This window comes from Myotis yumanensis, unplaced genomic scaffold (assembly GCF_028538775.1).
Source record: "Myotis yumanensis isolate MYYU_CA2020_CCGP unplaced genomic scaffold, mMyoYum1.0.hap1 SCAF_4, whole genome shotgun sequence".
In the NCBI taxonomy this organism is placed as follows: domain Eukaryota; kingdom Metazoa; phylum Chordata; class Mammalia; order Chiroptera; family Vespertilionidae; genus Myotis; species Myotis yumanensis.
The window spans coordinates 24,054,704-24,071,794 of record NW_027223755.1 but is presented as its reverse complement, the minus strand read 5'-3'; the positions used below and the strand labels follow the sequence as shown (position 1 = coordinate 24,071,794).

Below are 17,091 nucleotides of genomic sequence, written 5' to 3'. Positions count from 1 at the left end.
TTGAGGTGTTTTTGGCAGTGGAAGGGGAGGTGGTGGTGAGGGTGGGTGTGTACGGTATTCTCATGTGAGCGCCAGGACTGTTTCGGGTGCCACAGTTATGATCTCTTGCTTCTCCCCAGTCACTACCCCGGGAATGAGGGCAGGCTGGCCAGCAGCTTAGCATAATATCCACAGGCCATGACAACAGAGTGATGAACAAAGTTCGCATCTACCATTTTCACTTCATTTTGGCTGCAGTTAGTTCACACCTCTGCAAGCCCAACTTGAGGGGACCAGCTCGGGTTGCAGATTTTCTGGGGAGCAGCGCTGGAGAGGCTCTGAGGAAATTCTGAATTTCAGCCGCATTTGCCACATTCACTGTGTCAGCCAAAACACGTTTGAGTGAGAAGTATTACGGGCATAGTGCCCCCACTGCCACATTACACTTGTGACATAAAAAAATGCTGTGCCTCATTTCACTTGGGGAAATTTAAAAAAGAAAAAGCTTGCAGCTTGTTAAAAAAATGCCCAAGATCCTCAAGTTGATTTAAAATTTGTAAGAAATAATGGTAACAACAGTAGCAGCAAACAGAAAACACCTAACATTTTGGGGGTGCTGCCTGTGTGCTCAGCATTCTGCTCAAGTTCCCTTCAGCATCATCTCAGTTACTCCTCAGAACACCTTTATGAAGTTGAAACTACCATTCTCCTCATTTTATAGGAGAAAACTGCACGAAGAGAAATGGCCAACAGGGTCATCCGTCCAACTGGGAAGTTATTGTACCTGCACAGTCAACCTGCGACTCTCATTGTCATGCAAAAGTAGGACAGTGTAAGAACTCAATGATGAAAGGGATGACCCTTTTCTTCAAAGTTTCACATGTAACTCATCTAACCAAATATGAAGCCTTTATGGCTATGGCTCCTTAATTCTGCCCCTAAATTGATAGGCAAAAGAAAGAAAGAAAGAAAAAAAGACATTTTTGTCATAGCTAAACATTTGCAGAAAGATGAACACACACTGTGGCAAGGTCAGCTCTAAAGGAATACAAATAAGATTAGGACAGAAATGTAAGCTTTTAGACTCTATTGCAGGATGTCTCAGGGATAGCTTGTTGTGTGGCATACATCACATCCACATAAATGCATTTGTAAAAATAGCAACCCCACTACCCCACTTTGCCCAAAACTACCCAGATAACAGTGGCAACAGTATCCTGCTTTATAATTATTTCTCCTACTGTTTTGACTTGGATTTAGATAAGCATCTGCATTTCAGCTTATTTGCCTTTCGAATAAAACCTAAAAGAAAAAACGTATTCTTAAAGAAGAACTTGAGGTATTTTTAGAAACAAGGAGAAAAGAAAATTGTTTGTGGTGCTATTTTTAAACCCTTCTTAAAGCTTTCTTAAAGCTCCAGTGGTCAGGACAGTGCTAAAGGCAAAAATGGTGCTTAAGGAAACACTTCAGAACATGCTAGGAAAGTTAGAGCCCAAGCCAAGCCCCAGAGATCGAGGAAAGTGCTCATGTGGCGTGGTGTCCTTGGACTCTTTGAAGGTTATTTTCTAAATGAGACGATGAGAACAAAATGAAATTATACTTTCCTTCCAGCTAGTTAAGCTTCAAATCCCCGGATGAAAAAAATAGTTTTCTTTTTTGGACAGTGATGTATTTCTAGTCAGTCCATTCCCAAAACAAATACACCAGAAGCCCACTTCGTGCACAGAGTAAAAGAATAGATAGAAACAGGCGTCCTTCAAATGGTTCAGTATCGCTCCAGTTGCCATTTTGCAGGTAACCTCACTTGATGGAATAGGTGAGCTTTGGTTTTGTTACTTATTACCTCTAAAGCCATAGATTATTAAACTGAAACCCATTTGAATCTCTCATTTACAGAATACTTAGATTTTCACTCGGAGCAATGCTGACTCTAAGAGACTAAATTGTAGTAGACGGAGTTAGTTGATTACTTAGCATCCTTTTCTCACCTTCTTTCCTCCTAATAGAATCCTGGTTTTGTTCAGGTACCTTCCTCTCCTTTTCCCCGTTCCCGCCCCCCCCCCCCCCCCCCCCCCACCGCCACCACAAACTCCAAGGGAAGCTGACCCCAAGAATGAATCTTTAGCCTAAAAAAGCCAATGAGCACATGGAATTTTGCAGCAATTAGTGATGTATTAAGAGCATTCCTATGACTCGAGCGGGTTCAGTGGGTTTGATGGGCACTAACTACCCTTCATCCTTGATTGTGAGAACGGTTATTCTCTCTCCTCCTGCTTAGACAAGAATAAGGAAGCACATAGCCCACTTGCCACTGGCAACCATCTTAAAGTCTGAAGAGGAACAGGGGTTGAACAACTTTGATGCTGAAGGTGACATGATGGAGAAACAGAAAGATCCTACCTAAGTTTTTGATCACACCACTCATCTGTGGGTCACTAGGAGCCTGTTTCACTATGGGCTCTCTTTTCTGTAAAATGTATTTTATTTATTTCTTAATCCAGTTGGAAATGGGATTTTTCTTTTACCGATAGCTCAAAGTATCCCTAATACACAGGCTGAAAACACTTAGTGAGAACGAATAAGAAGTAATTAGATCTTTAGGATGCTGACCATGAATTACTGTAGCTTGTTTTTTTTCTGATCGTCTTTCCTCTGGTAATAGGCTTACTTATTGGCTTCTCTTTTACCCCTACCAGTTTAATCACTTCTGAAAATCCTTTAATTCTCTACTTACTATTCTGAAGTTGGGGATGTGAAGTGTGGGGGAGGACTGCCCCTATTCAGTTAGGTTACTTGTGTTAATGTGAGATGTTACTGATTGAAAGTGTTAATCAAAGGAATGGTGCAGAGGCAGAAAAACAAGTGGTGCAGAGGTTGGGAATCACATTTCTAATATTTCAGAACTCATAGTTTCTACTCCTTTTCCATGGAAGTTACAATTTCCCATAGTGTTGAGATGCAATAGAGAAAATTTCCAGAATGTGCCATGGTACTTATTTTAGGCTAGGAAGTGTGCTTATGTAAAATAAACTAACTTCGATTGATCAGTAAGTTAAAAATTCTCTATGTGCCTTTGACTTCAGGAACTATAAAGAACATCACCTAAATCTCTCCACTTCATTTCCCAACCTTACAAAACATTTGGCATACTCAGGGCTTAGCTGAACTGCATATTTCATTGCCAAACAGTATTCATGAAGACACTATTACATGTATTGACTGCCACTTAAGGAATGAAACAGGACTACATAATCAGTTGAATTTAATTCAATCTATTTTCTACAGCCATGTTCAAGGTTATAACAAGGTATATAGAATCTGGTGTTAGACTTCTTATGGAACCTCAAGAAACATTTTCAGGGTAGGAATTTAAGGGAAAAATGATTTGTTCATAGAACATGTACTTAAGAGTGTTCTGTAGATTATTTTGTAGATTCACCTTGATGTAGCACTATGGGTGGATAATAAATAAAAAGATAACCAAAAGTTTATCAGACTAGTTTACACCAAAGAGAAAAAATATTCAGCCTCAGTTTGCAACCTTAACATATAAATAAAAACTGCAAACAATTCTATGCTATGGAGTAGAGTGACCAAACAAATGTCAACTTTCAGATAAGAAATTTTCCCAAATAAAAAATTCAAGTATTGCCTTAGGAGACCCACCACTGATAGGGCCTGTAACCCTATTTCAGATATTTGGTCAAGGTCACTAAGATCATCCTGGGTTCTGTAGGGTATAAACCTTTGGTCTTGACAGTCTAAGAGGCTGGCACCAATTTTCTTAAAGTGTATTTCCACAATGTGTCCAAAGGAAATCAGATTACAAGAAAAGAAAATTAACATCCAACATGAATAATGTAAAAGCATATAAATGTAGTCCAGAATTTAAAAATGAGCACTCTCCACTTGTTCTTTCAACAAACATCTAATGTGTTCCTGCCATTTGTAAAAAACAGTGCTATGTCTTAGCTGTAAAAATAAGACCCGGAGGCCTCGTTCTCTAGATGCTTCCAGTGTGATAAGTGAGGCCTAGACACTAACATAGAGACTTTTGAAAAGATGTATTTACAGCTGCATTGAGGCTAAGTAAAGTCTATTACGGGATCTTGCAGGATAGGTAAGTGGAGGAGAGGGAAAGCTTCCTGGGTAGATGGATTCTTGACCTCTTTCCTAAAGATTCTATAAGATCCAGTAAACAACCTGGACAGGTGGATATTAGTACCAAGCTTCAGTGTCAACATAGCAATTGTAAGTCCTAATCTATTTTGTGACTAAAAGACTCAATCCTGACAGAAATCTATTTATTCATTGAATACATTTCTAAGATGACAGTTCCTAACAGTCACATTTAATATTAAATACATATTGTAAGCAACTTGGTGTCAAAGCATGGTGGCATCCATGGCACCCAGTACAATACCTTGCACAAAAGTGTATATTAAATGGTTATTGAATTGAAATCCTGTTGCCTAAATTCTAAATTTCAGCTAGTCTTCTTGTATAAAAAGATTTCTTGCTGAAATGTATTTCTACTGGCCAGTATATGTAAAGCTGTGTGGCAAACTCATTGGGGGAAATTTTAGTTGTAGGTGAAAGAAACACTATGGAAATATTTTGGGGCATACTATAAAAAAATATAATTCTTAATAAGCTTTTGGTAGTAAAGAGGATATGGTGGTTCTTTTTAAGGTGGGTCAGGAGGTCAAAAGCCAAACCTGACAATGAATAGAAACCCTACAAATCACAATGTAACCTGAAATGAAAGGCTAATTTCTGTATTCCTGGAAGATGTAAGTATAGCGATAAGACCAAATCTAATAAACTCTGAATGTCCTAATCCTATATAATAAAAGCCTAATATGAGAAGTATCCAGTCATCTGGTCAGCTGTTCAACCATTCAAAGTGTAATGTGCTAATGATATGCTAAGGCCGCTCAACTGCTTGCTATGACATGCACTGACCACCAGGGGGCAGACAGTTGACCGGTTGACCAGTTTCTATGACCTGCACTGACCACCAGGGGGAAGATGCTCCAACCAGTAGGTGAGCTTGCTGCTGGGGTGTGGCTGATTGGTACTAAACGAGATGGGCAGGACACGCTCTGGACCCCTCCCACTGTCCCTCCCCAGCTGGCCAACCTCCTGCATCCTTCCCTGGCCCCAATTGTGCACCAGTGGGGTCCCTCAGCCTGGCCTGCACCCTTTCGCAACCCAGGACCCCTCGGGGGATGTTGGAGAGCTGGTTTCGGCCCTACCCTGGAGGCTAGGCTGAGGGACCCCACTGGTGCATGAATTCGTGCACCAGGCCTCTAGTGTTATATACAAAACTAATACTGTTAGCCCATTATTAATAGAGCCTAATGATGCTGCCTTCCTTCACTTTGTTTCCAGGTTCTGGCTTTGTGCTTAGGAAGTCCATTACTATTGCAAAGATTGTAAACATATATTTATCTAATTGTCAACTAGTAAAGTTACAGTGTAATTTTGTACTCATAAGTCTTTAGTCCACTTGGGATTTATCTTCTATGAAGCAGGAGGAAAAGAAAAATCTAACTATTTTTCCCAAATTGTAAGTATGTGTTTTTCTTGTCAACTACTGTCTGTCCAGCACTGGGCGCAGGAGGCCCTCAATAAATATTATAGAATGAATAAATGAATGAATGATGAATCTGAACTTCAGACTTTCTCCTGCCAGGTTCCTCTTGGGATCAACAGTAAGCGATTGCAAGACTGACTCAGATTAAGGCAAAGAGCCAGACCCAAAGCAGACAGGCTTTTGTGAGGCTGATACCTGCTGCTTTGGGCTGTCATTAATTGATCTATTGTCATGTGACCATACTGATAAATCCATTGAGGGATGAAAAGGAAAGATGTATTTTCTTGTTTTCTTTCTAATTATATTTTAAGTCCTGAGAAATATGTACATTGTATGTGTTGTGTATGTGTATCTTCCTACACCATTGACATTCTTTGATTTGACATACATTTGAATCTATCTGAGTATATACATATATACTATCTGAGTATATAACTATATATATATCTCCATATATATATACATATATACATATATACATCTATCTGAGTATATACATATACAAATATATCCATACAGAAATAATAAGCATAGAAGACATGGGAGTTTAATAGTTAAGAGCATGGGCTATCAAGTCTGCCAAGACTGATAAGTACTAGCTATGTGATCTTGGGCTAGTTGCTTAACCGTACTGACCCTTATTTTGCCTTTAAAAGTGGGAAGATAGACAGTATTTACTTCAGAGTATTGTTGTAAACATTAAGTTCATGTAAAGCAATTAAAATAATGCTGGTATATTGTAAGTGCTCTCTAATTGTTAGCTTTTATTATTATCCTACTCAGTTTCCCCAATAATCTTTCTTATTTTTGCTCAAGTAACAGATTCAAAATATCTTTAAAAAATACACAAAACCATAGGATTATTTGAATGAGAGGTTGAAAAACTCACTTAGCAAAAAAAGCAATTGCTTTATCATAGAAAATATATAGTAATATACAAGGGCACTAAAACTGTAAAAGAAAACAATCTGAGAAAGAACAGTATTTGAATTCTGAAAAATATATTGAAAGTAAATTCAGAGGCATGTCCTGTTGCCAAGCACAAATTAAGAATTAAAAAATCAAAATGACAGACCTGTTAATCTACTTAGGAAGGCATAAATTGTTAATCAGGCCCCGGGCAACATTGCTTAATACCAAGTTTAATAAAAAGTCTGCCTAGAGGAAGAAGAGGTCTGGTGGCCGGATTTTGAAAGCTGGGCAGCTCTACTTACAGGCTTATCCCTATAGCTCTCAGGACACCATTGATAAGGTTTCCTTTGAAACTGGCTCCTTTTAAAGGAGTCAGAATTATGAAAAATTATTAGCATGGGATAAAAAAGTTATATTTTTCCCTGATATGAATGAACTTGAAAAAGAAATAAATTGGAAATATATTTAAGAGAATCATTCGCAGTGTGTATGAGAATTCCACCAGTAAGCATTTATTGAGCCCTCACTATGTGCTTACATTTGCTAGTGATGCCTTTACCTAAAAACTGTGATCTTGAGATGGAGAAGTGATGTTTTAAAGCCATTTTCTCCCCAACCTGGATTTACCTCCATCATAAGGCATCTTAGATCAGCTGGGTTTTTGCTGGGCAGGGAATAAAATAAGGAATTTTCCAGTAATCTTTGCATCATTTTTAGGAACATTTGTCAATGAGGTAAAAACTAAATTGGAAAGTATTCAACTAGCACATCATCTTCTGAGCAGTTGGAGCCTCGGGGTTGCTTCTTTGAATTGAGCCCAAATTTCACTCCTTGCTTTAAAGTCTTTCTTCATAGCATCATGGAGAATAGCTCATTCTTTCTTAGTTACAAAGCAGGGCAAGGTTGGCTCTCATTTTCTGTGCCTAGGTTCTCTAACTGGCCATGATGGAAAGATTGTCATAAGGAGAAAAAATAAAAAATAAGCCATTTCATAACTCATTTCAATTTAGTGACAAATTGGGAAGCAAGCATGTGCTCAATTATGTTCAGAATGCCCAGGGTGCAAAGCCAACTTCTTGTTCTTCAGTGCCCAATTAATCCAGCATAGGGTTTCAATAATTTCTCCGCTCTCTGTCCACTACATAAAATCTTTCATTACATCACATTAAACTTAGTCGCTTGAGAGCATTTCACTCTTATGTTGCTTTCAACTTCATATTTTAAATACATTAACTGTCCTATTTAGCATTCTCTTTGAGAAAGTGGTTATTCATATAATCGCTAGATATTTTGCAGTGCCCTCTCCTCTACTGTAGTCTTCACTTTAATACTTTTTAGAATGCAAAGCACATACACATTTAAATTCAAGGTGTGTGTGTGTGGGGCGGGGGCGGGGGGGGGATGAGGGGGGGGATTTTAAAGAAAAAAAAAAACACCCTGGTACTATTTGGAAAGATATTGTAGAACATAGTATCTGAGAATTAAAAGCAAATCTAAGAAAGAAAAAGAGGTATCATGAGAACATTTTAAAAAAATATAGGACCTATGTTTGGCATGTCTGCACTATTTCAAAGGCAGTTTGCCTGCAGGTAAATGTACATTGAATGCAAACATTATTGCAGAGCTGGTACTTTCTGGATCTGGAGGTTTGGGACTACGTCCTCTTGGTGACACTAACAGTAAGTGACCCCTTCATTCTGCTGTCTTAATTGACATCTGCCCCAAACACCTATTTTTTTTTTTTTTATAAAAAGGGAGATTTGAGTCAGAGAAGGAGAGAAGCTGTGGCACTGATGTTTATTATAAGGCCTCCCTCATAGAATTAATTCTTTAGGAAACACTGACAAAATCCCAACTAGATAGTTTTAAACAAGTAGTTTAATTTGAGAGTAATGGCTGGGAGGAACCAATGGCTTGGTTCAATTTAGAATTGGGCAGTAATATAACAAACTGGGTGGGTTTTATCATTTTGCATTGGTGATTACTTAGTCTGACCACATCATTTTAATCTGTGTTAAATTAAAACCTGTTGCTATTAAGAGCTTAGAATATTTTATTTGAATGTGAAATTGGGCAGTTTCATACATTTTATAAAATGGATGATAGTAGACTAATGAAACTCTTTTTTATTTCTTTCAATCCTGCAAAGGAGGTTTAAGCTTTGTAGCTAAAAATATGATAAGCTCATTTTCATGACTGAAATCTATACAATATGCTAGAAGGCAATTGGTTTTTGAAAAAAAATGCATAACTTAAAATATAAATCAACACCTTAGAAATTTTTTCCAGTTGTATAAAGTTCACTTTTAGGGAAAAAACACCCTTTTACAATGGATGAGGTTAAGCTGAGTTTTCTTTAACTTGTCAAATTAGATGTGTATAAATTTAAAAGGTTTTTATTTTCCCTGAATAACCTACTTTGCAACCAAGTGGGCAAATTCATTGTTTATGACACATTTTGGCCATGGGTTTGGCAAAGCATATTTTTACAGGATCTTCAGTAAAGTCAAAATTGTATTAGTATTCATATCTATAAGGTTTAATTAAGGGTTCCAAAGATACCTTTTGATTGAATGACTTTAGTTCGTTGTTTTGGCTATTTTAATATCATAGTTCTTCTTTACTTTTCATTCATCCAAATAAGCAGGAAGAGAACCAGGTCAATAATTTTTCATCATGAAGTTAGTTATTATCTAACACAGTGGACCTCAGACTTTTGGATTTCATGGAACATTAATAATTTTTTTTTAAGGGGGAGGTTGACATTGGGTTGCTTGCCAGGTTTCAGTTTTGTTAAGGAACAAAAACAACAACATAATCTATACACACCCTTTCATGAAAGAATAGACATTTAACTCCAAAGAAGTAGGAACACTGTTTGAGTCCTTTAAATGGAATAAATTGAGATTTAGGAAACATTGAATAGGTTCTCATTTTGCATGTGTGACCACTCACCAATAAAAAATTTTTTTTTCCAAGATGGACACAAGAGTTTGGCTAGTCTGAGGAATCACTAGTTCAGTTAAAATGCACTCAAAACTGCCATCAGACCATTACACATAAAACAGAAACCTAAATTTATCATGTGTCCCCCTAGTACTGGTCAAAATTTCAAAGGACAATTTTAATTCTTCTTTGCAACAGGAGCTTTATAAAATGGTATGAACACATGGAATTCCTAAAGAAGCCTGAATCTTTATTTTCTCCATAAGTTTCCACGTGTACTCCTTCATGGCATATTTATAAATGACAATATTGTAGATTTAAATTTCCTTGTTAATTTTTAATGTCAGACTTAAGTGGAGATGGTAAAAAGCAATAACACTCAACAACTAGAAGTTAACTTACAGAAGAGAGAGATGGAGATAAAAGAACAAAATGTATTTAGTATATCCATGGACAAGCCACTTCATCTCTCTGGTCACCATTTATCTCAAATGTAAAGGACGGGTATTGGGTAAAGTCATCTCTAAGCTCCTTTCTGTGTCTCACATTATCTAATAATGCTTCTAATGTTCTAAACTGTCCTTGATGGCTAGATTAACTATATGACTTTTTGAATGGTGGCAGTAGAAAGAATATAGTTCAATGAGAATGGCTCATCAATATCAACTATATGTAATATTGTTTTAAGAGAATGTCTTCCTTCCTTCCCTCACTTCCTCCTTCCTCCATCTTTTCTTCCTTTTTTTAAATATTTTTGGTGAAATTTTACTTGGTAAATAAATAATTCAGAACAAATACTGAACTATGATGGTAATGAAATAACAATTGCGGTTATAAAAGAAGAAAATTATTTTTACCCATGAGATAAGGATGAAATAAATACAGTCTTACTAAACTCGACCCACAGTCCCCACTGCTGTGTATAGAGTGAATATGCCAGATGCCCTCAGAGGGTGCTGTGAGGTTGGGATGCCCCTTGTCAATGAAATGAATAGCTATTATTTTTAGCTACCTTTGTGAAGTGCCCCCTCCAATGTGAGGCTCTCTTTGATGGCAAGAGAAGATAATTTATTCTCTTATGAAAGTATTATTATTATGCTCAAATGGCCCACACAATCCTGTTTACTACAATTATAAACTTTAATGCACACTTGCAAATGGTTTACAAAAAATGACTAACCTACAAACATTTCTGCATTGCTCTGATCAAAATAATTGAATAATTCCCATGCCCTCTGCTGCTCTGTATTTCTCAGAGTCACACTTTTGCTTCTAAGATACCACAAGTGTTAGTTAACAGCAAATTCGTTAAGTGCTTGGCTCAAACAGAAAATCCCTGGAAATTCAAACTAAAAAAGAGCTAAAAAAGGATAAAAGTATAACATTTTCCTTTGACCTATTGAATAATTGTTACTATACAGAATGCACATAAAAATACTTAGAACAGTATGTGACATGTTGAAAAGCTCAGTAAAGGTTAACTTATTAGTGTGTACTTTGTAATTGTGAGCATTATTTTTTGGATATATAGAAAATTTGAGCCCACTGGTCACTTTTTTATTATCAGGTTGGGTGGACTGTCTTTTTTTTTCTTTTTTTCCCCCTGCCCTTGACAATCCCCTGGCCTCCCCTACCCCCCAGTGTCTTATGTCCATTGGTTATGCTTATATGCATGCATACAAGTCCTTCGGTTGATCTCTTACCCCCCTCCCTCCTGCCCCCCAACCTGAACTGTCTTGCTAGTTCAGTCTTTTATCATGATATACACATAGGATTCAAATGGGTGACACATTTGGTCTGTATCACTATTGTATACTTTGGGTTGTAGGTGTCCAGAGGACCCATTGTATATCCATTTAGTTTGTAGGACAATAAGGTAATGGAAGGAAGAGAGTTCATTTTCTTTGAAGTACCAAGAAAATCTTTCTTTGATTCTCATGAGAGTTCAGACCACTTTTTAAAAAAAACACACTCCTCTAGTTATTTTATGATTCATGCAGGATCATTTCCTTTAGATGGCCATTTTTTAAAGGATAATTTTCAAATTTTCATTCTGTGGTAGAATGTTTATAAACATGTGGTAACATGTTTATGAACATGTTAATGATATAATTATGTTTCTAAAGTTGTATTTAATGGTAGTAGTATTTATAAAGTAGAAAATGTAACCTGTACAAAAATGGCAGTTTTGATTCTACTTCTATTTCTATGTTTCCCTCATATGTAAAAATTCACCTCCTTATCTCTTTTCATTTTGCTCACCTGGACACCTCAATTTATTTTTTTCTTGCTGATTTCTATTCCTATGACTTGTGAGGTCTCCTGTACATATATTGGGTGGTCTACCAATTTGGGAAATTGTAGAAAGAGAAAATCACAGTGCTCTCTCAAGTGATAAAATATGAAGATCAATCATACTCTGTTCTGTGGTGGCTAGCTTTATATTCCTCACCCCCATAACTTGTTCTCCTCTACAAGAGAGCACTCATATTGCAGGAGAAGCTTGGGACCCATGCTGCCCATTTATACTGCACATCAAATTTAATAGTAACATTCTGGCTTTAATTAAATGCTTCCTCTTAGAAATCTCAACAAGTTGATCTTATTAATAGAGGAAATGAGCACCCAACACTGTTAGTGTAAAGATATTAGACAGATGAAACAAGGTAAAATAATTTCTAATAATCTGTGGGGATGGAGGACATAGTACCCTCTGCATATATGTCTACTCTACACTTATGGATGTGTGCTCAGAGCGTTCATTCTCTAGTAAGTTTTCTTTGTTGGAGGAGTTAAAATTTCCTGGATAGTTCAGTCTTGTTCAGAGTACTGGCTGTATCTGGTCCCCTCTGACCCAACCACTTTGGCTTAAAGGGCTTGTACTCCATTTTACTTTTGTAGTAAATGAAGGTGCACCACCTTTTCGAAGGGTTATTTGTACTTGTCCCCTCTTACCTTATCTTCTTACTTTGTGAATGATGAGGTTACAAAGACTCTATACATTTGGCTCTATAGTTAATTAGGGAGAACCTGAAGTTTCTCATATGACTGCTTTGAAAAAGGGAGCATTCCTAGGAATAGGAACTTTAAAAAATGTAGGCCAGTTAATCTTTATAAGTGGAAAGCTCAAACAAAAATATTACTGTTCAGATCCAGGAAAGTGCCTCAACCTCTCATCTGTCTTCAAAATGGAATAAAAATCCCAACGGAGGGGAAAAAAAGAAAATAAAAGAATGAAGAGAAAAAAAACCAACCTAAGCCCTATATTTTTATATTTTGTCTCTAATTCTGTTGGAACAGTGTGACAACTGGGTGCTCGGTGTGTGTTTTTTCTTTTGTTCAGCAATTTCCCTATTAGCATGATGTTCTTGAGGCTTTGTATTTAGAATCATTATTCGGAAAAAGAATTTAAACCAGAAAAGGTTTGATTTTCTACATTTTCACCTTTTTGTGAAGCAAATCAGATGAGCTCTGTAGACACTAGCTAGGCTGAAACACTATTAAAAATGCAATTCTGACTGAGGCACTGCTTGTTATTTTTATAAGTGAGACCCTAATTCTGATCGACCCCAAAGAATGGGCTGCCATGACTAAGCAAGCAGCAGAAGGCGACTGGCTTCTGCGGATGTTATCTCATTTGGAACACATTTCAAACTTTAGAACAGATTTTTAAATTGGGAGTTGAAACTTGCAGACTGTCAGCAGAAGAGGCTGATTCACTCCCATGGAACTATCTTACTTCAAGTTACAGAGTTTTTAAAGAAGTAGGTTGTGATACATCCAAGAGAGAAATAAGAATCACCTTCCAAAATAAGGGTGACGTGTCTATCTAACACATCGTTTGGACTTCCAATATATGCTTCTTTGAATCGGGGCTTCTTTAAATTAGAAACCTCTAGCTTTGTCTAACTTGTGATTGTTCATGGATCTCTGAAAGGTTAATGAATTATTTTTCTTAAAATATTTCTTTAGCGGTGGGGGTTCTTCATGTGCAACTTTATGAGTTATAGCTTTAGCACCATTATAATTATTGGGTAAATTTGAATAGAGGAAGGACGGTCTTGACAAGGTCAGGAAATTTTATATTGCTGGTGATGAGTTCCTTGCTTTTATTTGAAATCATAGAAGAGTTACCGAAAATCTGGATACCCAAAGAACTGTGCACATACTCTTGAATTCCTTAAATTAGAGGAACTACTCAAAAGATGCCCATGATAATGATTTTTGACCTGGCTTGAATGTCAAAATAGCATTTGGAGAATACTATCTTGTCTATGAAGAAAAAACTGTTACATGCTTATTATCGTAGGTAACAAAATCAATGATGTGACTGAACTACAGAGAGAGATGCACGGAGTGACCCAATAGATGTCCCTTCCAACTAAAAAAGTTTCTGTCATTCAAGAGTAAGTTGCCTTAGGAAGTTGGCATTGGTGACTGCAAAGCAAGTATGGGCCAGAAGGGGGGACCACACGTTTCAGTTTCACTTCCTTAGGAAGATACACAGTTTTATTCAGAATATCTGTCATACTTGATCTTTTAAAAAAATCCTTATATGGGACAATCACTCAATTAGCTCTAAATAGATAATCAGAACTTGTTTTAACTTACGATGCATTTGCAATAAGAAAGTAGCTTTAAAAAAAAAAGAAAGAATAAGTGTCTTTTGATACCCTGGAACTGTAGTTGTGCTTTCTAGAAATTTTAGCAGTTTCAAGTATCTCAGAGCGGTATTTTGCAAGATAGTTTTTTTTTTTTTTATTTTCATAAGAAGGAAGAGTGCCTCAGAGCAAGTTTTTACTTGCAAAGCTGATGGAAGTGGTGGGTGGAGGAGGTAAAGTACGTGTTTTCTGATAGTAGGCAACTTGGTAGAAAATGATTTTGCTTCTATATATTATCTTTGCAGAGTTAGCATTAAGAAATGTAATTGCAATAAATTGATGTAAAAGCCAGAGAGTAAAGGGACTGAAAGTCCCTGTAGAGACACCAGCCTGTCACTTGCTTATAATGGCAGCAGAAGATAATTGTAGACAACTACAGTATAACTAAACCATTGCCATTTTCCTTCAAAAATGTGCTGCTGCTTCTCACGTTTTTTTTCTGAAGAAATTGGTTACTTCCTCTGCTTCAAAAGTATGCCCTGAACCAGCAAAATAGGTAGAAAAAGATCTGCCTTTTGTTTTCCCCCAATGCCTGCTTAATTAGAACACACCAAAGAGCAAAGTGGGTGAGATACAATCCTGTGTGATTATATTTCCCAATAAATTATGGGGTTTCTTTTAAGTTTGGGAGCTCTGCATGGAAAATCTGGCCTCTGGCATAAACTTTGCCCTCCTCCTTAGGACACAATGAAGACATCTGCTGGGTCACATCCCCTTCCTTCACACAACTTGCTTTCCGGCTCTCCAAAAGAGCAAACACAGAGCCATGCAAGTGCCATTACACAAAGGATGATCTCAACCTGGAAGAGATTTATTTTCCCTGAAGTAGAATCCTAAGGGTTTTCCTTTTCAGGTAAAGGCGTCAGCAAGAGAAGAAAGGAAATCAGCAATCCTTGCCCACCGTTTGTATAAGCATATTTGTTATTCATTCTCAGAAGAGTTGTGCATTGACTAGGTAGGTCCCTGTGTTCCTTTTCCAGCACAGGGAGAAGTTGGCACCTCCTGGACAATGAACACTCAGAAAGCGCATATTTTGCATTTGCATCCCTCCAGAGCAGCCATGCAGAGCAGATTCTAGAGGGCAAAACCTCTTCTTTCCCACTTACGTGCTTCAGTAAGTGAAAGTGAAGATTGGACAAGTCATGGGCCCAATACACGTCTTTAGTGTGAATATCATAATTAACATGTCTTTACAAAAAATAAGGAGAGGGAGAGAGAGAAATGTGTGTCTATTCCAGACGATTAAACTTCTAGGTTCACCACTGTTCTCGGTAGTTAACTCAGGTGAACAGCCCCGTGTGCTCGCAGAGACCTGCATATAACTCCCCATAAAATATGGATTTTATTGCAGCAGTGACAACACTTCTCAGCACCACGCTGACCTCTCCAGCATCTCCCATCTTAAAATCTCCCGCAACTCGTGGCAGAAGAATAACTACAGAAGTGATCTCAGCTCTGCGTCTGCTGCAGTACACATTGCAACGGCCCCCGTGATTAAATTCCCGGGTCAACAAGCAAAGCACGCAGAGGCTCCACTCTCCGGCCTCGGAGACCCAACCCCGGGCGCACCCCGTCTGCTCTCCACCCAGTCCGGGCAGGCGGCCCACCCCCCCGATTTGTGCCTCGCCAGCCACGAGAGCACGGGCGAGCTGCGTTAACATGACTTTTCCCTGGACAGTGTGCTCCATTTTCGGAGTCCAGTGTTGGACTTTTCTTGCCATCTGAGCATTTCTGTCCGAGCGAGCAAGCAAGCTAACAGTTTTCTTGAGCCCCTTCTCTGGGCCAGATCATCTCTTTAGCTTAAGTTTTCCTTATTGGGAGCATCCAAGAGTTCTCGAGCCACCCGATGTTCTGCTTTACTCCAAAGCCAGCGAACGTAACTCAGCCAAAGCAGCCCCTGCACAGACCCTGGTGATGCGGGCAGGTGGAAATAAATCAAGCCCCAAACGGCCCGGCCCTGCGGGTCCGACACGCACCAGCGCCCTTGGTAATTGACCAGCCAACTTTGCAAATGCCGGCGCTGCCCTGGAAGCCTCTGCCCGGGAGAGAAGGGCAGCGGGCTCTTCCGGCGGCCCCGTTACCTCGCCCCCATCCAGCCCCGAACGGATCCGTCTTACCAGGAGGCGGGGGAGCAGCGCCCGGGCTCCCCGGGAAGCGGCGCTGGTCGTGGGCAGCGGCAGCAGCGCCCGCTGGACCCGCGTGCCCACCCCTACCCGGGCTGGCAGGCTGAGCATCCCTCCCAACTCCGGGCGCGCGGCTCCCACCGAGAGGGCTCTTCCTGATTGGCTTCCATCAAAGCGATAGAATTAAGGCACCGAAAAGGCATGCACGGCCGCCACCACGGCCACCTCGGAGATCGAACCCACCTCTGCTCGCCTTCCAGCGCCCGGAGACCCCGCGACCCGCCCAGGCTGCTCGCGCCGCCGCCGCTGCGCTCCCCACTCTGCGGTTCTCGCTGCCGCGGCTGGAACTGCAGCTCGCGGGATGGGAAGGTTACGGCTCGGCTCCGGAGAGCTGGCTCTTGTGGGCACACACTGATTTGCAAGTGAATGAAGTGGGAGGGAGCAAAGAGAGGAGGACTTTGTTAGCGAGGCCCAGCGCCTGCCCCCACCCGCCCCCTCCCCTTGACAGAATGACTCCCTGTGTCTGAAGTCCTGAGCAATTCGCTCCCTTAACACTCCGTCAGCCCAGGCGTTCCTTTCTTTTTCTTTCTTCTTCTTCTTTTTTTTTTGGCGGGGTGGGGGTGGGGGGGCGGGTTAAGACATACTCAGAACTTATGTGACTCTGCCTGTTTCCTCCTTTATACTATCGGAAGGCACCCTGTGCTCACAGCAGCAAGGGTTTGCTGTTCTTATTTTACCGAGCGAGAGTGAGCAATTACAATTCCCAGGGACACAGTGCCTCCTCCGCTATCAGTGGGCCAGCTTCGTGTTACCGCCCGCAGAACATGCACACATATAAAACCAACCCCGTCTCCCGAGAGAAAGGCACGGA

General features: G+C 39.4%; 1 protein-coding gene across 2 annotated transcripts in view; it reads right to left on the bottom strand.

Annotated features, from left to right (window-relative positions):
* The window catches only part of CDH6 (cadherin 6), a 132,188-nt gene extending 115,601 nt beyond the window's left edge, over positions 1–16,587 (bottom strand). Inside the window, exon 1 of one of the 2 annotated variants that reach the window (XM_070411934.1) lies at positions 16,464–16,587. The gene's annotated coding sequence lies outside the window, so the exon portion shown is untranslated. Of the gene's footprint in view, positions 1–16,214; positions 16,264–16,463 lie in introns of those variants that run through there. The other variant, XM_070411935.1, reaches the window with a different exon arrangement.
* Between the last annotated feature and the right edge of the window lie 504 nt (positions 16,588–17,091).